Source organism: Muntiacus reevesi, chromosome 12 (genome assembly GCF_963930625.1).
Source record: "Muntiacus reevesi chromosome 12, mMunRee1.1, whole genome shotgun sequence".
NCBI classification, from domain to species: domain Eukaryota; kingdom Metazoa; phylum Chordata; class Mammalia; order Artiodactyla; family Cervidae; genus Muntiacus; species Muntiacus reevesi.
In genome coordinates, this window is record NC_089260.1 from 10,139,843 (window position 1) to 10,156,461 (window position 16,619).

Here is a 16,619-nt window from a genome sequence, read left to right on the forward strand (position 1 = left end):
ATTAAAAGAATAAGACCCATCCTTAACCTTAGGAAGACTGAAGTCTTCTAGGGAGAAAAAGATTCACAAGCTGATTAAAAAAATATGTTACATAAAATGATGGAAATGGACCCAAGCTATTATGGGAAACACCAGAACAGATATTTTCTGTGATTTTTTTTTGTTTTTTGGTGGTGGGGTGGGGGGAACTGAGCTACTTGCCTTTACACCATATAACCAAAGGTATTTTTAAAACAAATGTAGCCATTTCTGTAAAACACCTACTTCATAGACAAAATATTTTAAAGACCCTTAGCATATTCATGTTGGCAATGGATGTGGCTTATTAACAGTTAAATTTATAATTCATTGAAGCAAGTTTGAAAAGAATGCTAATTTAATAAAGTACTGTAATTTATTACATAAATTTATATAACTCATACTCTTTCATTAATTCAAACACATTTTCCTACAAATTAGTGAAGTTGTAATACATACTTGATTTCTTAATTCGGGCATCAGTGAGTAAGGATCAGCCTACTCAGGTATGCAAACATTTTTGATCAAAGAAGTCCTAAAAATAGGTAATTGTATCACTTTTGAAGGTAATTGTATCACTGTGAAATAACTTGGGAGCAACTGAATTATAGATTTCATTTGGCTCTTACAAAAGGTTTATCTGTATTTATAAGCACATATGTATAATATATATGTGTATTTACACTGATCCCACAAATGATAAAGCTTAATATTTTTATGTGCTATGTTACCATCGTATTCAGATCCTCCAATCTATGTATTCTTTCCCATTGTCAGACTCTGAGCCAGCAAATATGCCCATAATTGGAGTTGCAAATGTATAAAATGCATTTCCAGCTATATATTGATCTATTTAGTATCAGGATTCTTTCACTGTAACAGACCAGGAGCCAACTTTATTTAACTAAAGAGAGAAAAGGATATATATAATTAAGGCTCAGAATTTATAATTAAGACACAGCAATATTCAAGGAAACCAGATCTAGGGACTGAAAATCCATCCTGAATCCAGGCAGTTTCTCCGGAAATTTGCCTCCTCATTTCTTTCTGATTGCTCTTTACTCTGCAGTGGTGTGTGGGTTTGTGATGGCACCCTATAGCTCCTGAGCTTAGGACTTTGCTAGTCAAAAGACTTAGCTTAGGTTGAAACAGAGACTTTTGGTTCCAATTCAACATCCCTGGAAGAAAAGTCAGACTGGGTGAGCTTTGCTCTGATATCTTCTTCTAGTCCAATAAACTCTGACCAAAGGAGTACAATCCGGGAGAGCAAATATGAATCCTGAGGCAGCCAGTTATGTAAACGAAAGAAGCTTTTAAGCACCAGTATAAGATATGCAGACCATCTCACATGTGCCTATGAGAAATAACTAGCACTTTTAGTATTTTTATTTTACAAAAGTGTTTTCATAAGTATTTTCAAATTTTACCTCATTTGCTCTTCACAATGCCCTTCAGTATTTATTCTTATTCCTATATTTTGGATAAAGAAAAAGGAGTTTGAAAGACCCTGTAGCTTGCCCCAAGGCTCAGAGCTAGAATGTCCAAGAGCAAGAACTAAGACTGATTTTCTGACTCCAAATTTAGTGCTCTAGAACAGCAGTTTCTGATTTGAAAACCTGTGGATAAACTTGAAGAAACATGTTCTGGTTATTATTTTTCTTAAAACAGGATTCTAGTCTCTTCCCTGAGCAGGTTCCCCTCCCCACCCCCTACCGAATATACCTCGGCATCCTCCAACGGTTGTCCCCCATGTGCTTGCAAAGCAGTTTACCAAACAGACTCAGCATGAAATGTCTGCTTCATTCAACTTTGCCTGCTGTTTCTCCGCCATCAATTTCTACTGTCCTTGAAGGGCCTGAAGACTCTCACCGTGGCCTCTCTTGGTAGGACACCTCCTGGGGAGGCTGATGGCTTTCCAAAGGCGTTCTATCTGATGTTTTCAAAGCTGCCCCTCCTTGAAGCTGGAGAGCCGTGCTGAGATCCCTGTGGATGAGATAATGGCCCTCCTGTCTCATCGCACTGCCTCACCCAGGCCACAAAGCAGCTCTGCTGGAGCCACGTCCCACAAAATTCACTGAAGCAAGTTTCCTTTTCTCACCCTGACCTCTCTCCTAAGCAGTTCCAGTAAAGTGAAAGGGGACACAGAGACAGGGGACACTTTCAGGACATCCCTTGCCCCTCTCTTTCTCTTCCATTCACTATTTCCTTTTCATCTGTCCACACTTTCATCTAGCCATTCATTCAATGGGTATTTATTTCATTCTTATTATATGTAAGAGGGTGTGCTGGGTGTTGGGAGAAACAGTGGTCATGGCAGTCTAGGTCTTGCCCCTCTTTGGGCTCACTACTGATTGAGAGAGGGGAAAGGAAAGTAAACAACTGAACAAATCCAGCAGATGAGGTCGGAGAGTATGGAGTTTGAAACTGGAAAGGTAACAGGGCCTAGAAGATGGGAGATCCTAGAGACCTCTAAGTTCAGCCTTTAACCTAGTATCATTGGAAAGTCTTAAAGGATTTTAATTGAAGAGTGAATGATCAGGTCATCAGATCTGTGCATTAAAAGACCACTGTGATTTCAGGGCACAAAATGAACTGGAGAAAAGCCACGATACAGGTCAGGTCAGATGTTGTTTGCAGTAAAAATCCAGAGCAGATAAGATGGTGACTTGCACAACAGTTAGTGGCAGTAGAGATATTAAAGAAAAAAAATCAACCAGAGTTAATGATTAATTGGATGTGGGGCTGGGAGAAAGGAGAGTAGGCTCGATACTGTTAAAACATCACACCGCCATAAATTTTTCACAATGACAACACATAGAGTTTTAATACCTCTCTGGTTGTTATTAATTACCATTATTGGCATCATTATTCTTATCACTTCATATTTTATTATCTCATTGAGACTGGCTGAATTCATGTTATTTAGAGAGACAGTATGATATAGTGAAAAGTGCGGGGACTTGGGAGACAAAAGAGAGATGGTTATGCAATTCTGGATATTTCCCATAGTAGCAAGTGAATTTGGGTAAGATGTATGACCTCTCCCAGATAGTTTCCTTACATTTTATGTGAAGATGCAATGTGTCTCTGCTAGTTGTGTAGAATAAGGAAAGTTTATATTAAGTGTCTGACTTACTGCTTCATTGCCTGACAAGGAGTGGGTGCTCCATTAATAGTCGCTATTATTATAACATTCATATAGCACTTAATTTGACAAGCCAAATGACCATTTAGCTGGTTATTTTTCACAGCAGTTTTATAAAATAATGGAGAAGGTAATGAAAAGAGATGAAGTCATTAAGGTGGGGGATAGAGAGATTCATATTTTTGCTTCTACCCTGGTCTGCCAAGGACATTGCACAGTATTGGCCATATCCAGGAAAGTTCAAGAGTCATGTGCAGACTGTCCTGTCCATGAGTAAGGGATAATTAAGCAGGGTGTTAATGAGTGTTTCATGAATTTTTAAATCCAAGTTTTGTTGTCAAGTAAGTTTAAGAAATGCTGGGTTTTGTTAAACCAATTTCTTTTCTGCAGAATTTACCACCATTTTAATATGCTCAAGTGTGCTGTAAATTTCCAAGAAGGGAGATCAGATGCAGCATCTTCCAAACTTCCTCGACGAAGGAACTCTTTTGAGACTAGTTTTTCGCAGAACACAAGTCTGGGAAATTTTGCAACAGACTGTATTTTCATGAATATCTGCATCTTGTATGTATGCTGTCTTTATCCTACTTTAGAAATAGCCACCATATCTGAAAACCATAGTAAAAATAATTTTTCATGACTCAAGAAAAGAAAATGTTAAAATCATCCGATTATAAGAACTTTTATATTCCTTGACCTTGTCAGAAAATAATAGAAAGGAAGAAAAATAAAACTGATGGAAAGTATAGAAATATTAACCATTTCCATACTATCTTTATGTGTATATAGAATAAGCTAAATTGTTCCTACCATAACAAAACTTTACTAATGTAGGGCATAAAGAAGATTTTCCATGTATGTATTTAAACCTTGTGCATACTATGAAGTTACCAAAGCAATGAATAATAATCTTTAGAAGTATGCATCCATCCTCAACTATTTATTTGAAAGAAATCAGGTAGATATAGAGATACATGTCTAAGTAATATTGCCAGTTGCAAAAGTAAACAAATTGTATTGTAATATCACAGAAATCAGAGTAAGTTGAGCAATAGTACACAGGAAAAAAAAATACATCAGTGGCTGGTTATTAAATTTTATTTTCGAGTGACAGTGATATTAACATCAAACCCAGTATCTGTCCTTGAGAAAGAACTGAGGAGTGGTCCAGTCAGCACTCTGACTCATCCACCATCCCATAATACCTTCGAAGGTGGCCCTTACTTTCCTCCTTAGTGTCACTGACAAGGCCAAATGGCCTTATTCTTGGCATCTTATTGTATGATTTTCTTGGTTGGTCTGTACCTTTAGTAGATCATCAGACATCATCATTTTGGTTTGAATATTTCAGTGAATAGCCAGGATATTTTCCACTGATTCCTGAATGTACTTTATGAAATTTATCTTTATTCATTGATAACATCACTTCTGTAAAACAGAAATGTAAATGTAATCTTTATGCTCCAAAATCATGTCCTGGATGATACAGCAGGTTATCTACATATTTCTAAAAAGACACTAGTTCCCTGTAACCAACTCACCTTTTATTTTTTTAACTCCTGAAGCAAGTCTTTGTGTCCATTTTCAGAAGTATATGTACCACGCATTAGATTTTGTCCAGCAAGCTCTCCCTGTGCAGTGATCCCTCGTATCATTGCTACAAATTGTCAGTGCCCCAGCGAAATGAAGATATTGATTTCGCCATAACTCCTTTCACCACCTCCATAGGAGGCTCTTTCTTCAGATACAGAAAATGCATTAAAACCCCATGCTGTCACGAGGTAGATTAATGCCCCTGTGTCACAGTTCTCCTTGGAAACTGCATCAAACACCAAGCATTAGAACTGGATTAGGAGTCACCGAGACCTTTGAACATCCCAAGATTGCCATTCTCTTCGGTCCCTTGTGAACAATGGCTCCATTTGCAAATAGAGTCATGAAAATGAAAATGCCTGGGGACAGGAATGTGCAGATGCCCGCATGTCAGGTCCTCACTCACAAAGCAGAATGGACAGTCATGGGGAGAGGGAATCAGGAGGCATCACCAAAATGAGGCAGAAACGGCAGAAAACCGGGGAATGCCAGATACATTAAAATGCTTCTGAAACATAACACAATAGTAAAAAAAAATTCCTAAGAAATGATTTACCTGAGTGACTCCTTGACCCATCAAAGGGGCCATTCTCCTGAAACTTCACCTACTACTTGTTTCCCGATCTCAGCCGTCTGAGATAAGAGCTTCTGTTGCTTTCCAGTTAACCTTCACTTTTTGCTTATTATCTCGTGGAGCTTATTCTCACTCAGGGTTCCTTGATATACCACTTGGTTGATCTAATTGCTTGCTTTTTTAATTCTCATTTCTGATTTACCATGACTCTAACTTCAATTTTTCTTCCCAGAACACTTTAAGCAGACTTGCCATTTCTATCACCATGTAAACCATATATTCCTCTTATTTGTCTCCTTATCATAAACAAAGAGCTTCTCCTTCTAGAGAAAGGAGCAAAGTCTATTAAGGAGAATATAATTCTGATCCCTGTGAGTACCTGAAAGAGTCTGATGAAAATCCCTTTGCTTCCTTTGTGAAGTGACCTTTGTGAAGGCCCAAAGAGCTCCAAAATCCTCAAACAAGAACCAAAGAACATTTATGAGGCTCCTATGCGTAGCCCTGCAGGCTGTTTAACATTTAACCCCAAGGGGCACCGCACACATGTGCTATAGTATGACTGGTGTCCATGATAGTCATGCAGCTCATAATTGAAACTGTCATATACAGCACTCCTACTCACAGCCAGTCACATGATACTGTGAGTGAAAGTTTGGATAGTCCTTGAAGCCAGGGTCTACTTTTTGGTGAATTTGAATTTTGAGGAAGAACATTCCAGTAGGCATTTGTTGATTCAAGATAAGAAGTCATTGGCCTTCTCACTTAGTCTGTTTTTGGTAATAAGTCATGAGATTGGTTCTCAACATCAGTGATGGAGATTGCAGCTCCCCTTAATGGATATTCATACTCTTGTATTTTCAAAGCATTTCATGGACTAAGTTCTGGCCTTAAAGGAGGATCTGGCACCCACATGAAACCCTTATTTGCCAATTGCTTATCCATTCATCATCCCACCAAAGTGGAGCTATGGGTATAGGAGAGGCCCTTTATTAACATCTGGCTGGAAAGGCACTTCTGTTTATATTTTCTGTTGTTATGGTCTGGGTGTACAGATACTTCTGTTATTAAAGAGGGCAATGACAGCATTCAAACACCAATCAGACTAACCAAGACAGGGAAAGCCTAAATCCTCCCCCAAGATAACAGAAAGATTATTTTAATGCCTTTGCGAGAAATAAGAATCCCTATAAAAAGCCCAAATCTACTTACTGTTTTACTTAATCCCACAGTTGGCCCTAGAAGAAAGTGTGAATTCATTTTATCACAGTTTGACACTCTCACAGGGTCATGGCTATCTTGGTTCATGGGCCTTCTCATAAAACACAACACAAACAAAAACATATTAAAGACATTTTCAGATACGTTGAAATCTCAAAACCAGATAATTTTAGACTACAGATCCCTATTTCTGAAGAACTTTGCCTTGTCTTTAACTAGAAAACAAAATACTCATGACCTCTACACACATACAATTTCTAATCTAAGAGCTGGGAAAGCAAATGTATGGATCTCCAAGATGTTTATAGGGCTACATCTCATATCAGACGATAGTCAAGACACATGTCCTTGCTCCAGTGTTTCTTCCCCCTGAATTGACCTTAGCAATACAATCCTGTTTTATGTCCATTAAGCTCTGTGATGCCAGCAGTTCTGAATGACAGAATATAAGGAGAGGAGTGGCCAGAGATGAAGTTAAACATAAGAAGAATCAAACCATGAAGGGTATTATATGCCCAGTGGACAGATCTGGACTTTATCCCACAGGCAAAGGGGAACTCTTGATAATTTTTCAAGCAGTAGATTAATGTGATTTCATTTTCATTTTGTAGGAATTTTACTCTGTCTGAACTTGAGAGGGTAAGATGGCAATAAAGTGAAAATTAAAGTTGCTCAGTCATGTCCAACTCTTTGCAGCCCCATGGACTGTAGCCTACCAGGATCCTCTGTGCATGGTATTCTCCAGGCAAGAATACTGGAGTGGGTAGCCATTCCCTTCTCCAGGGGATCTTCCCAACCCAGGGATTGGACCTGGGTCTCCTGCACTGTGGCAGAGACTTTAGCATCTGAGTCACCAGGAAAGTCCAAGATGGCAATGGGAAGACCCATTAGAAATCTTTTACAGTAGTAGTCAAGAAATATGATTTAGGCTAAAACAGAGGGAGTGGCGAAAATGAAATTGGGGGTTATATGACAGGAAAAATGATAGGACTAATTGAGTTAAAGGAATGTGAATAAAGAAAAGGGGAGATATTTGTGCTGACAAGATTTCTGACCTGGGATGATTAGTTCCATAAGGATATCATTCATCAAGATAAGGAAAACTTGGAGGGGAGCACATTTGCAGGGAAATAGAATAGGGGTGTGTCTGCAGGCAGGTGATGTGTGGTTAGCAGTTGGCCGTGTGCATCTGTGTCTCAGGAGAGAGCTACAGATTTGGCAGTCCTCAGTCTACCTGGTGAGTATAATTGTTTGTTACAGCTGTGGTAACAAGATATCACAGACTGGGTGGTTTCCACAACAAAATTTATTTTCTCACAGTTCTGGAGGCTAGAAGTCTGAGGTCAGGCAGGATTGACTCCTTCTGAAGGCCATGAGAGAAGGATATGCTCCAGGCCTCTCCCCTTGGCTTGCAGGTGGTTCTCTTCTCTTTGTGATTCACGTTGGCCATGCCCCTCCCCCCAAACCTCGTGTGTCTGTGTGTGTGTCTAAATTTCCTCTTCTTGAGATTACACCAGTCAGTTATATTGGACTAAGGTCCACCCTAATGACTTCATTTTAATTTAATTACTTTGGGAAAGATCTTATCTCCAAAAATGATCAGATTCTGTGATGCTGAGGGTTGGAACTTCAAGTTATAAATTTTCGTTCAGCCCATAAAGAGTGAGCAAAGCCACAGGAGTAGAGGGGATCCCTCAAGCAAGTGTGAGGAAAGGGAAGAGAGAAAAGGATGCAGGGAGAGGGAACAGTCTGCGTGGAGAGGGAAAGACCTGCAGTGCAGAGCCTTGGGAGACCTGGTTCGCAGCCTTGAGAACCAGCAAGCAGAGATCTTTAAGATGTTGGGACAGTTTCAAGAAGGCAGTCATCTCAGAATGAAGAGCCTCTGAGAACCTCATACAGTGAGACTATCCTTGGTGGTCAGTTTGTCACTGGTGGTCAAACACTTTAAGGGGCTAAATGGCCCTGTGAGCTGGCTAGTGTTGAGTTGAGGATTGGAAAACGGGCAGTGACGTGTGTGTGACTGGAGACAGTCTAAAAGGAAGGAGAGAGACAGCTAACTAATGCTGAGGAAGGGTGGGTTTTGCTTGCTGGGGTTTGTTTTCATTTTTTAAAGCAGAGGAAACATTAGCTGGGAATAAAAGGGAATCCAAAAAAGACTGAAAATAATTTTAGGTCTTTCTGAGACATAAAGCTGACAGCATAATTTTTGTACTATAATACTTTCAGTGCTTTCTAACAGATGAAGATAAGGTCCAAGTTACACGTCACACTTGCTCTTTACAACCCAACCCGCGGTATTGTTGAAGCACCTGCCCTGGACCTCAGCTATGTGGAACACTCCCCATTCCCAGTTCTGGGCGTTGCAGGTCCCCACATACCTGCACCTGCTGCTTCCTTGTTTCTTGGGATGCTATCTTTTCTTTATCCATCTGAGATATCCCACTCAGCCTTCAGACGTCAACATCTAAGGCACCTCCTCTGTGCAGTTTGACCCAAACACGTCCATGTACCTTACTCTCTCCAGTGCCCACCACCCCTTGCTGTTTGCATTGTTCAGCAGGGTGCATTCCACTGTATTGATGTTACTTGTACCCACACTTAACTACCCCTACAGACTGTAATATCCCCAACTTCATGGACAGCTCTTATGCATTTTTGATCTCCAGCACTTACCCCAATGCCTGGCTGCTATTAGTGCTCTGATTTTTTTAGTGAATTAATGAATGATTTAATAAATAAATTAAAGCTTCCATGTATCTCGATACTCTACTAATTTTCAAACATTTGTTTCTTCTTTCCAACTCCATTTTTTCTCTTGACTCCATCTAAATTCTACTTATCCTTTATGGCCTGGTTGAAGCTCCAGTTCTTTTCTCAAAGTACCACCATGCCCACCTCAAAGTGCACACACATGCACATGCATGTGAGTGCATGCACACACACACACACACACACACACACAGATTCCAGACTACACTGAACTTGTCTTGAATTGCCACAGGTTCCATCCCTGCCTTTTAGGTCTTCATTTACTTTCAGTATTATTTTACCTTCTAAAGACCTAAATATAAAGTGATTCCCTTAAGTTTTAAGGCACCCCTTGATCTTAGAAGGTGAAATTAAATTTGGAGCTTCTCTGGTGGCTCAGTGGTAAAGAGTCTGCTTTCCAAGGCAAGAGATGAAGGTCCAGTCCCTGGATTGGGAAGATCCTCTGTAGAAGGAAATGGTGACCCCCTCCAGTATTCTTGTCTGGGAAATCCCAAGGACAGAGGAACCTGGTGGGCCAGGTCCATGGGGCTGCAAAGGGTCAGACACGACCGAGCGACTGAGCACAGCACAGTGCAGAACTTAGCACAGAACTTAAACAGCAACAACAACAATTAAACCTAAGACTTAAAATTGTTCTCTACATCTGTCTCTGTTTCTGCTTTGCAAATAGGACCATCTGTACCATTTTTCTAGATTCCTCATATATGCATTAATAAACAATATTTGTTTTTCTCTTTCTTACTTTGCTCTGTATGCCACACTCTGGGTAGAGAACAAATGTATGGATGTCAAAGGGGAAGGGAATGGTGGGAGGAATTGGGACATTAGGGCTGACACATATACACTTTTGATACCTTGTGATAGATAACTAATGAGAACATCCTGTCTAGCACAGGGAACTCTACTTAAGGCCCTGAGCTTTCATATGATAGATAGAAAATCCACATAGCAACATGAGTGTAGAAAAACAAGCAGGTGTTAATAAATTTCCAAGAAACATTTATCTGTTTCTGCAAATACACCCTGCTGTTCATTTAAATGGAATGATCCTACTTTTAGGAAGGCAGCCCCAAAGGAAAGGAACATATTTGTATGTATCACTGATCATTTTGTTGTACACTAGAAACTAACACAACATTGTAAAGTAACTATGCCCCAGAAAAGATTAATTTAAAAATTTAAGGCTTAAAGCATGGATTGTAAAGCTTCATTCAGGGGGAAAAAAAATGCAGCATTTCCTCTCACCTAAGCTACTAAATATTGTATCCCAAATAGTTATGTTCTTAAGAGCAAGGTCAGAGACAAGAGTCCAATGTTAACAGAAGGCGTGTTTGTAAGAGTAATGAGGAAAGGAAGGGAGAGAGTGCCTTCTGGCTATTCTAGTCCAAAGGCAGTAAATTGAAAAGTTCTGCATTCTCACAATATACAGTCAGTTTTGTCTTGGTTACCTAAGTTTTATCCCAGAAAAAAAAAAAAAAACCCTTCCTGTTAAAATCAGATTCACTCTAGGTATTTCTGCTTAAATAGGCTGACTTAGGTGATAAGAGTTTCCCAGGACTTTTTAAAGACTACAATATATTTATATGGGTTGCATCCAGGTGGCATAAACCACAGGTGGTAATAATGACTATGGAAGTCCAAATTCATGATCTGCTGATCTCTAAAATTAGAGTTAAAATGATTTAACAAGTAAGTGGACATCAAGTAGTTTAAAGTTATAAATTATTTTATTATTGCTTATTCTATTTACTTAAGTAATATAGGCACATAAGGAAAAATGAAACATGGCAGAAAGACTGAGGATAAAAAGCAAGAGTTACTCTATTACTACCGCTTCACTTTGTCTAGACCCATCCCCTCATCCATCTTCCCAGATGCAATCACTTAAAATTCTTCTTCGGTTTTAGTTCCGTCAATGTTTCTGCCAATCCCTTTAAATGATGAATCCATCTACAGCTTCTTTATTGTCAACCTCAGAATTTATATATTGGCCACTTATGCCACATGGATCCTCCTTTCTCATTTTTTTTCTGAGACAGATACAATCCCGTTCACAGTTCCCCCAATGGTTATCTCTAGTTCAATCAATGACTACCACTTTTGAACAGTACAAGGATAAATTATTTTAAATCTTCAAGTGTGACAGAATATAGTATTTTTCTTTTATTGATATGGTTGGTTTAGTATAGAACTTTGTTTTTGCAGTTGCAAGATTCCATGACAGCTTTTGAAGTATACCTGTGATGGGTGTAAGTAAGACTGAAGCTTGATTCAAATGAGAGCTGAAATGCAAAAGTTAAATAAAGAGCTTAAATGGTGAAAAAACAAATTGGATTTCTAAACTTACTTTCACTTTGATCATCGAAGGTGTTATATATTATATTTTGATAGCTCAGAGAGTGACTGAAGTGGTAAATTTATAGAGTATCATTCCATTTAAATGAACAGCAGGATGTATTTGCAGAAACAGATTAATGTTTCTTGGAAATTTATCAACACCTGCTTGTTTTTCTACACTCACGTTGCTATGTGGTATTCTATCTATCTTAAGTAAATTCCATTCTTATTTTTAAAAATGAAAGGTAATGAAACTGAAAGATCTGTTTCACACATTGCAGCTAGTGACAAATGCCGTCAAATGTAGTCTACGCCCCGTTGTTGGGAAGGGTGGTGAGACATCGTGGAAAACCTGAGGCTAGAACCCAAAAGAGCAGCAGAAAAGCGGGTTGGCTATTTCTCTCACTTGCTGCTAGGTAGGTACATTTCCTCCATCTACCCAAGCTCGATCCCTTGTAGCTTGTAGCTCCCAGAGCTGCTGACAAAAGAAGACTCTGTGATGTTCTAAAACCAGTGTGATGAATGTGGAAAGGGGCAAGAAGAGCCTTTTGGCTCAAGCACTGAAATGAGCCAGAATCCCTCTGAGAATAAAAAACAGACTTCACTGGACCTAAGCACCCTCTCACTGTCTAGCTTGGACTTCCAGGTTTTTGATGCTAGATATGTATTTGGGACATAGTCCCACTCCAGCTAACCATCCAATAAATAATCTTTGCCTACGTTCACAATCCTCAGTTTGACATCTCACTATGAACTTCTAGAACTTCGTTCTTCAGTTAAGATCAGAATGCGGTTCAAGGTTTGTTCTGTTGTTTGGGGTTTTGTGTGTGTGTGTGTGATGACTTCCTGCGATTTAATACCTTTATATTTTATATTTCCCTAAATTTAACTGTTTGGGGAATCTTTTCTTTCCCTCTTAAAATGAAACAAATAACTTCCAGTGAAAAACCTTCTGTAAAATTTGAATCTTAGGAAGATGGCTCATGCAATTTAAGGCACTTATTGTATGAATTTGTGGTATTTTTTTGGAAGTGGGAGTTTGCTAGACCTAAACCTGAACACATCACACCATCTGGCACACAGTAAGGGCTGTCTGTCCCAAAAAGCCAAGTGAAAAAGGCTGAACCCTTTGGAGTTTCCACAATCCTATTTCATAAGGAGTTTTTCTCCTTCTAGGTTTAGATATGGAAAGAAGAGTTTGTATTTAGAAAAGCCAGTGCTTTGAAGTGGATCAAAAGTCTAGAGCCTGAGGGTCTCAGATGGCTGTTCAGAGCAGGCACCAAAATGGATCTAACCAGAACAGGTGCCAGATAATCCAAGAAGCAGGAGCCAGAGAGCAGAGGCAGGTCAGGTGGACCAGTTCAAGGGTAACTGCAAGAGTCCTGCCCCATCTAATTTGGATCTTTGTGATTCCAAGGTCACATCATGCCATCTTCTTCACTACCTTGCAGCTAAACACCCACAGGGATTAAGTTCAAATCTTTTTTTTTTTTTTCTGCTAATTTCACCAGTGTTCTAGTCACCAAAAAATTACAATCACCAATGCCACCTTATTTTTTGGGGTGGATAAACTATGGGTCCAAGTGAATGAGAAATGTTTCAGTGAAGGTCATAAGGTAGGAGGTTTGGAGCTTTGACCTTTCTCGGCATTGCTGGAAGCATTTGATTTAGAACTCATCAAATCTGAAAGGGCCTTGCTCACCTTACTTTTGGACTTATATCAGCAAATAAAAGTATGATTTTTCATTTTGGAGCATCGGGGCCCTCACTCTTCCGGACTATGTCTATGAAAACGTGTTCTGAGATCTAATGTACCGTGTCTCATCTCCACCTTCCACATTTCGTCTCTTCACTGCCGCAAGCTCTCACATGGTTTCTGCGCCATCCTTGCTGCTTTTGGGAACCCTCATAAGCATATGGATGCCTGACGATTAGGTCTACTTCTAGATTCATTGAAATGAGTTCCTTCAAAATTTTTTTGTTAAATCCCAGTTATTATTTTGCATGATTTCTAGATGTTTAAGGGTGAAGATACTAAATTTTGTAGCCATGCACATACTAGAAACTCTTCAAAAAGCAATCAGAGAGAAATGTTCAGGACTTGGGAATGAAAGGGGAGAAAGGGACATAAGACAGCAAAGAAAGAGCTGTGTTGGGGCTAGCTAAGTGGGAGTTTTAGTCGCTCAGTCGTGCCTAACTCTTTGCAGCCCCAAGGACTATAGCCCTCCAGGCTCCTCTGTCCATGGAATTCTCCTGGCAAGAATACTAGAGTGGGTAGCCATTCCCTTTTCCAGAGGATCTTCCTGACCCAGGGATTGAATCCAGGTCACCTTCATTGCAGGCAGATTCTTCACCATCTGAGCCCGTGTTAACTAAGGACAGTAATTATTTTGTTCACATTTTATTAACTAATTCATTTTCAATTTGCATTGGAATGATAAACGGGCACTTTCCCTCATTTATTTTTTGCTGGCAAATCTGTTTCAGTGTGATTAATATTTCACCTAAAAAGAAGCGTTTATAAATGTTCATAAAACCTATACACAGATAAGCACTCTTGTCCTCACTGTAGCCTACCTCCCTTCAAATTCTTTTGCTTGATGAAAATATTGACATAATGTAAACAAGACATATTTTCTTCAAAGAAATAGTTACTATCCATCGTCTACCAAAAAGGTTCAAGTTTTTGAAAGTGGTCAACCAGACGACCTTAACTTGCTAGTCCATTAATTCTTCTAAATGCTCCCCAGTGGCTTACCGAGTCCCACACTCTATCCATCTCATCACGTCCCCAAGCCTGTAGTAAAATGAGTACTCACTGTGTTCAGTGTATGTGTCTGTTCCCGGGCATATGTTGATGCTTCTCTTGTAGCTTTCTGTGACCTCAAAAACTGTTTCAAAGGCCATTTTTTCTTCAGAAGTCTTTGCTGAGTCATGTTTTACTGCCAATTTAAACATCATCTCTGCAAATATTAGATGCATGGGAAATATTTCAGTAATTTATCAAATACAAGCGAGTGTCTTCTTGCGTTGGTCTTGTCAACAGTGACGAAAACACTTTTCTCTATGACTGGTTGTTTTGGATATGCTCTCATTATAACAATATTATTAACTGTTTTTTTTTTTTCTTAAAGCATCAGTACAACTCATAATGATACTTTTTCTCCAAAGTTGCTTCTAAGTTCATACATGAAGTGTTTAGGAGCCATTTAAAAATCTGAAGATTATGTCATGATAATCACCAAGGAGACCAGTATCTGTGTGTCATTTGAGGAAGAAAATATGAAGGCTTATTTAGTTTGAAATATCATGATATGGTAGAAAAATAACATTAATATACAACTATTATCTTTTGCATTTTTGTATGACATCATCTTTTTCCTCCTTTAAATTTTGAGAAGAATTACATCTTTGCCAGATTAATTTCTAAGGTTTCACTGTGTAGAATTGGGGTAATACTTGAGAGGAAGAATTAAGAAAACTGATCTGAGTGATTAATTGGAAAGAACAGAGAGCTATTTATAGATAAGACCATTAGACAGAGATTGAGAGGGTAGTAACAAGACAAGCAATATCTGGAATACACTGCGTTTGACAGAGTTAGAAGGAGCTCCCAGAATGAAAGGGGGAGTTATTTGATTAGCCGCCATGATATAATTTCAAAAGATTATATCTAATCTATCCAGTAGATGTATTTAATCTCTCAGAAGAGAGATAGATGATTAATTTTTCTCTTCTTAATAGAAAAGTATTCTTTGGTTTTTTTCAGTGACTGCGATTAAATACTTTTGGATGTCAAAATTATTATTTTTTAATTTACTTTTAAATCCTTTTGGATGTCAAAATTATTATTTTTTTCTTGAATGTGATAGTACAGGTGCTGGTTTCACAGGCATTCCAATTAGGTTGCCGCGTTAGGGTTAACAGAAATATAGCAAAGCAGAAATATCTTATAGGCAGTGAGAGTCACATGGCTTGAGTTTAGATCAGAGATGGCTTGGTGAGATTTATATATCATTTGTTTGGTTGTGGCAGCTGACACCAGAAAAAGAAAAGATCTCTTTGAGGACTGTAGTGTAACAGAGGCCAAGCCTCAGGAAAACAATTATCTATACCAAGACTTGGGGCGAGGGGCATACAGATATTCACATTAGATATTCAGTAATGAAAGGGTTAGGAGCCCTGTAGATGACTAAATAGGAAGTTAAACAAAATAGGCCCAATGAGAGTGACTGAGGAATGCAATCTCACCAGAAAAGGCTAAATATTTGGAGTTTGAGTCAAAGAAAGAGAATATGAGCAACGACACAGGAAAAATATGGGCAAGAGGTATGATCATCTCCAAAGAAGTGACTGGTGCTGACAGAGTGGCTGCTGGCTATTTGGAGAAACCCGGGAAGAACTTGTATCAGGCTTTGAAGAGAATATCTTTAAGTGGAAAGTTGTCAGGATGGGAGTAGGAGAAAAAGAGGCCATACCAACATCTGGGGACATTAGAAGGACATCAATAAGAATGGCAAACCTAGGACCTCTGAAAACTCACTTCTCTATAAAAGCAACAGGAATATTGACAAAAACTGTCAAAATCAGCTATTTCACAATTCTGGAAATTAGACTTGCAACAATCTGAGGAGCGTTTATTCAAGGATCTAGGATATCAGGATCTTTGGCCACCTTATGCGAAGAACTGACCCAATAGACCCTGATGCTGGGAAAGATTGAGGGCAGGAGGAGAAGGAGATGACAGAGGATGAGATGGTTGGATGGCATCACCAACTCAATGGATATGAGTTTGAGTAAACCCCAGGAGTTGGTGATGGACAGGGGGGCCTGGCATGCTGCTGTCCATGAGGTTGCAAAGAATCAGACACGACTGAATGACTGCAGGTAACTCAGGATATCAGTGCTCCATCCTATTCAGCTCAGGAGTTCTAGGAGTTTCTCGGTAGAGGCACCATCACTGTT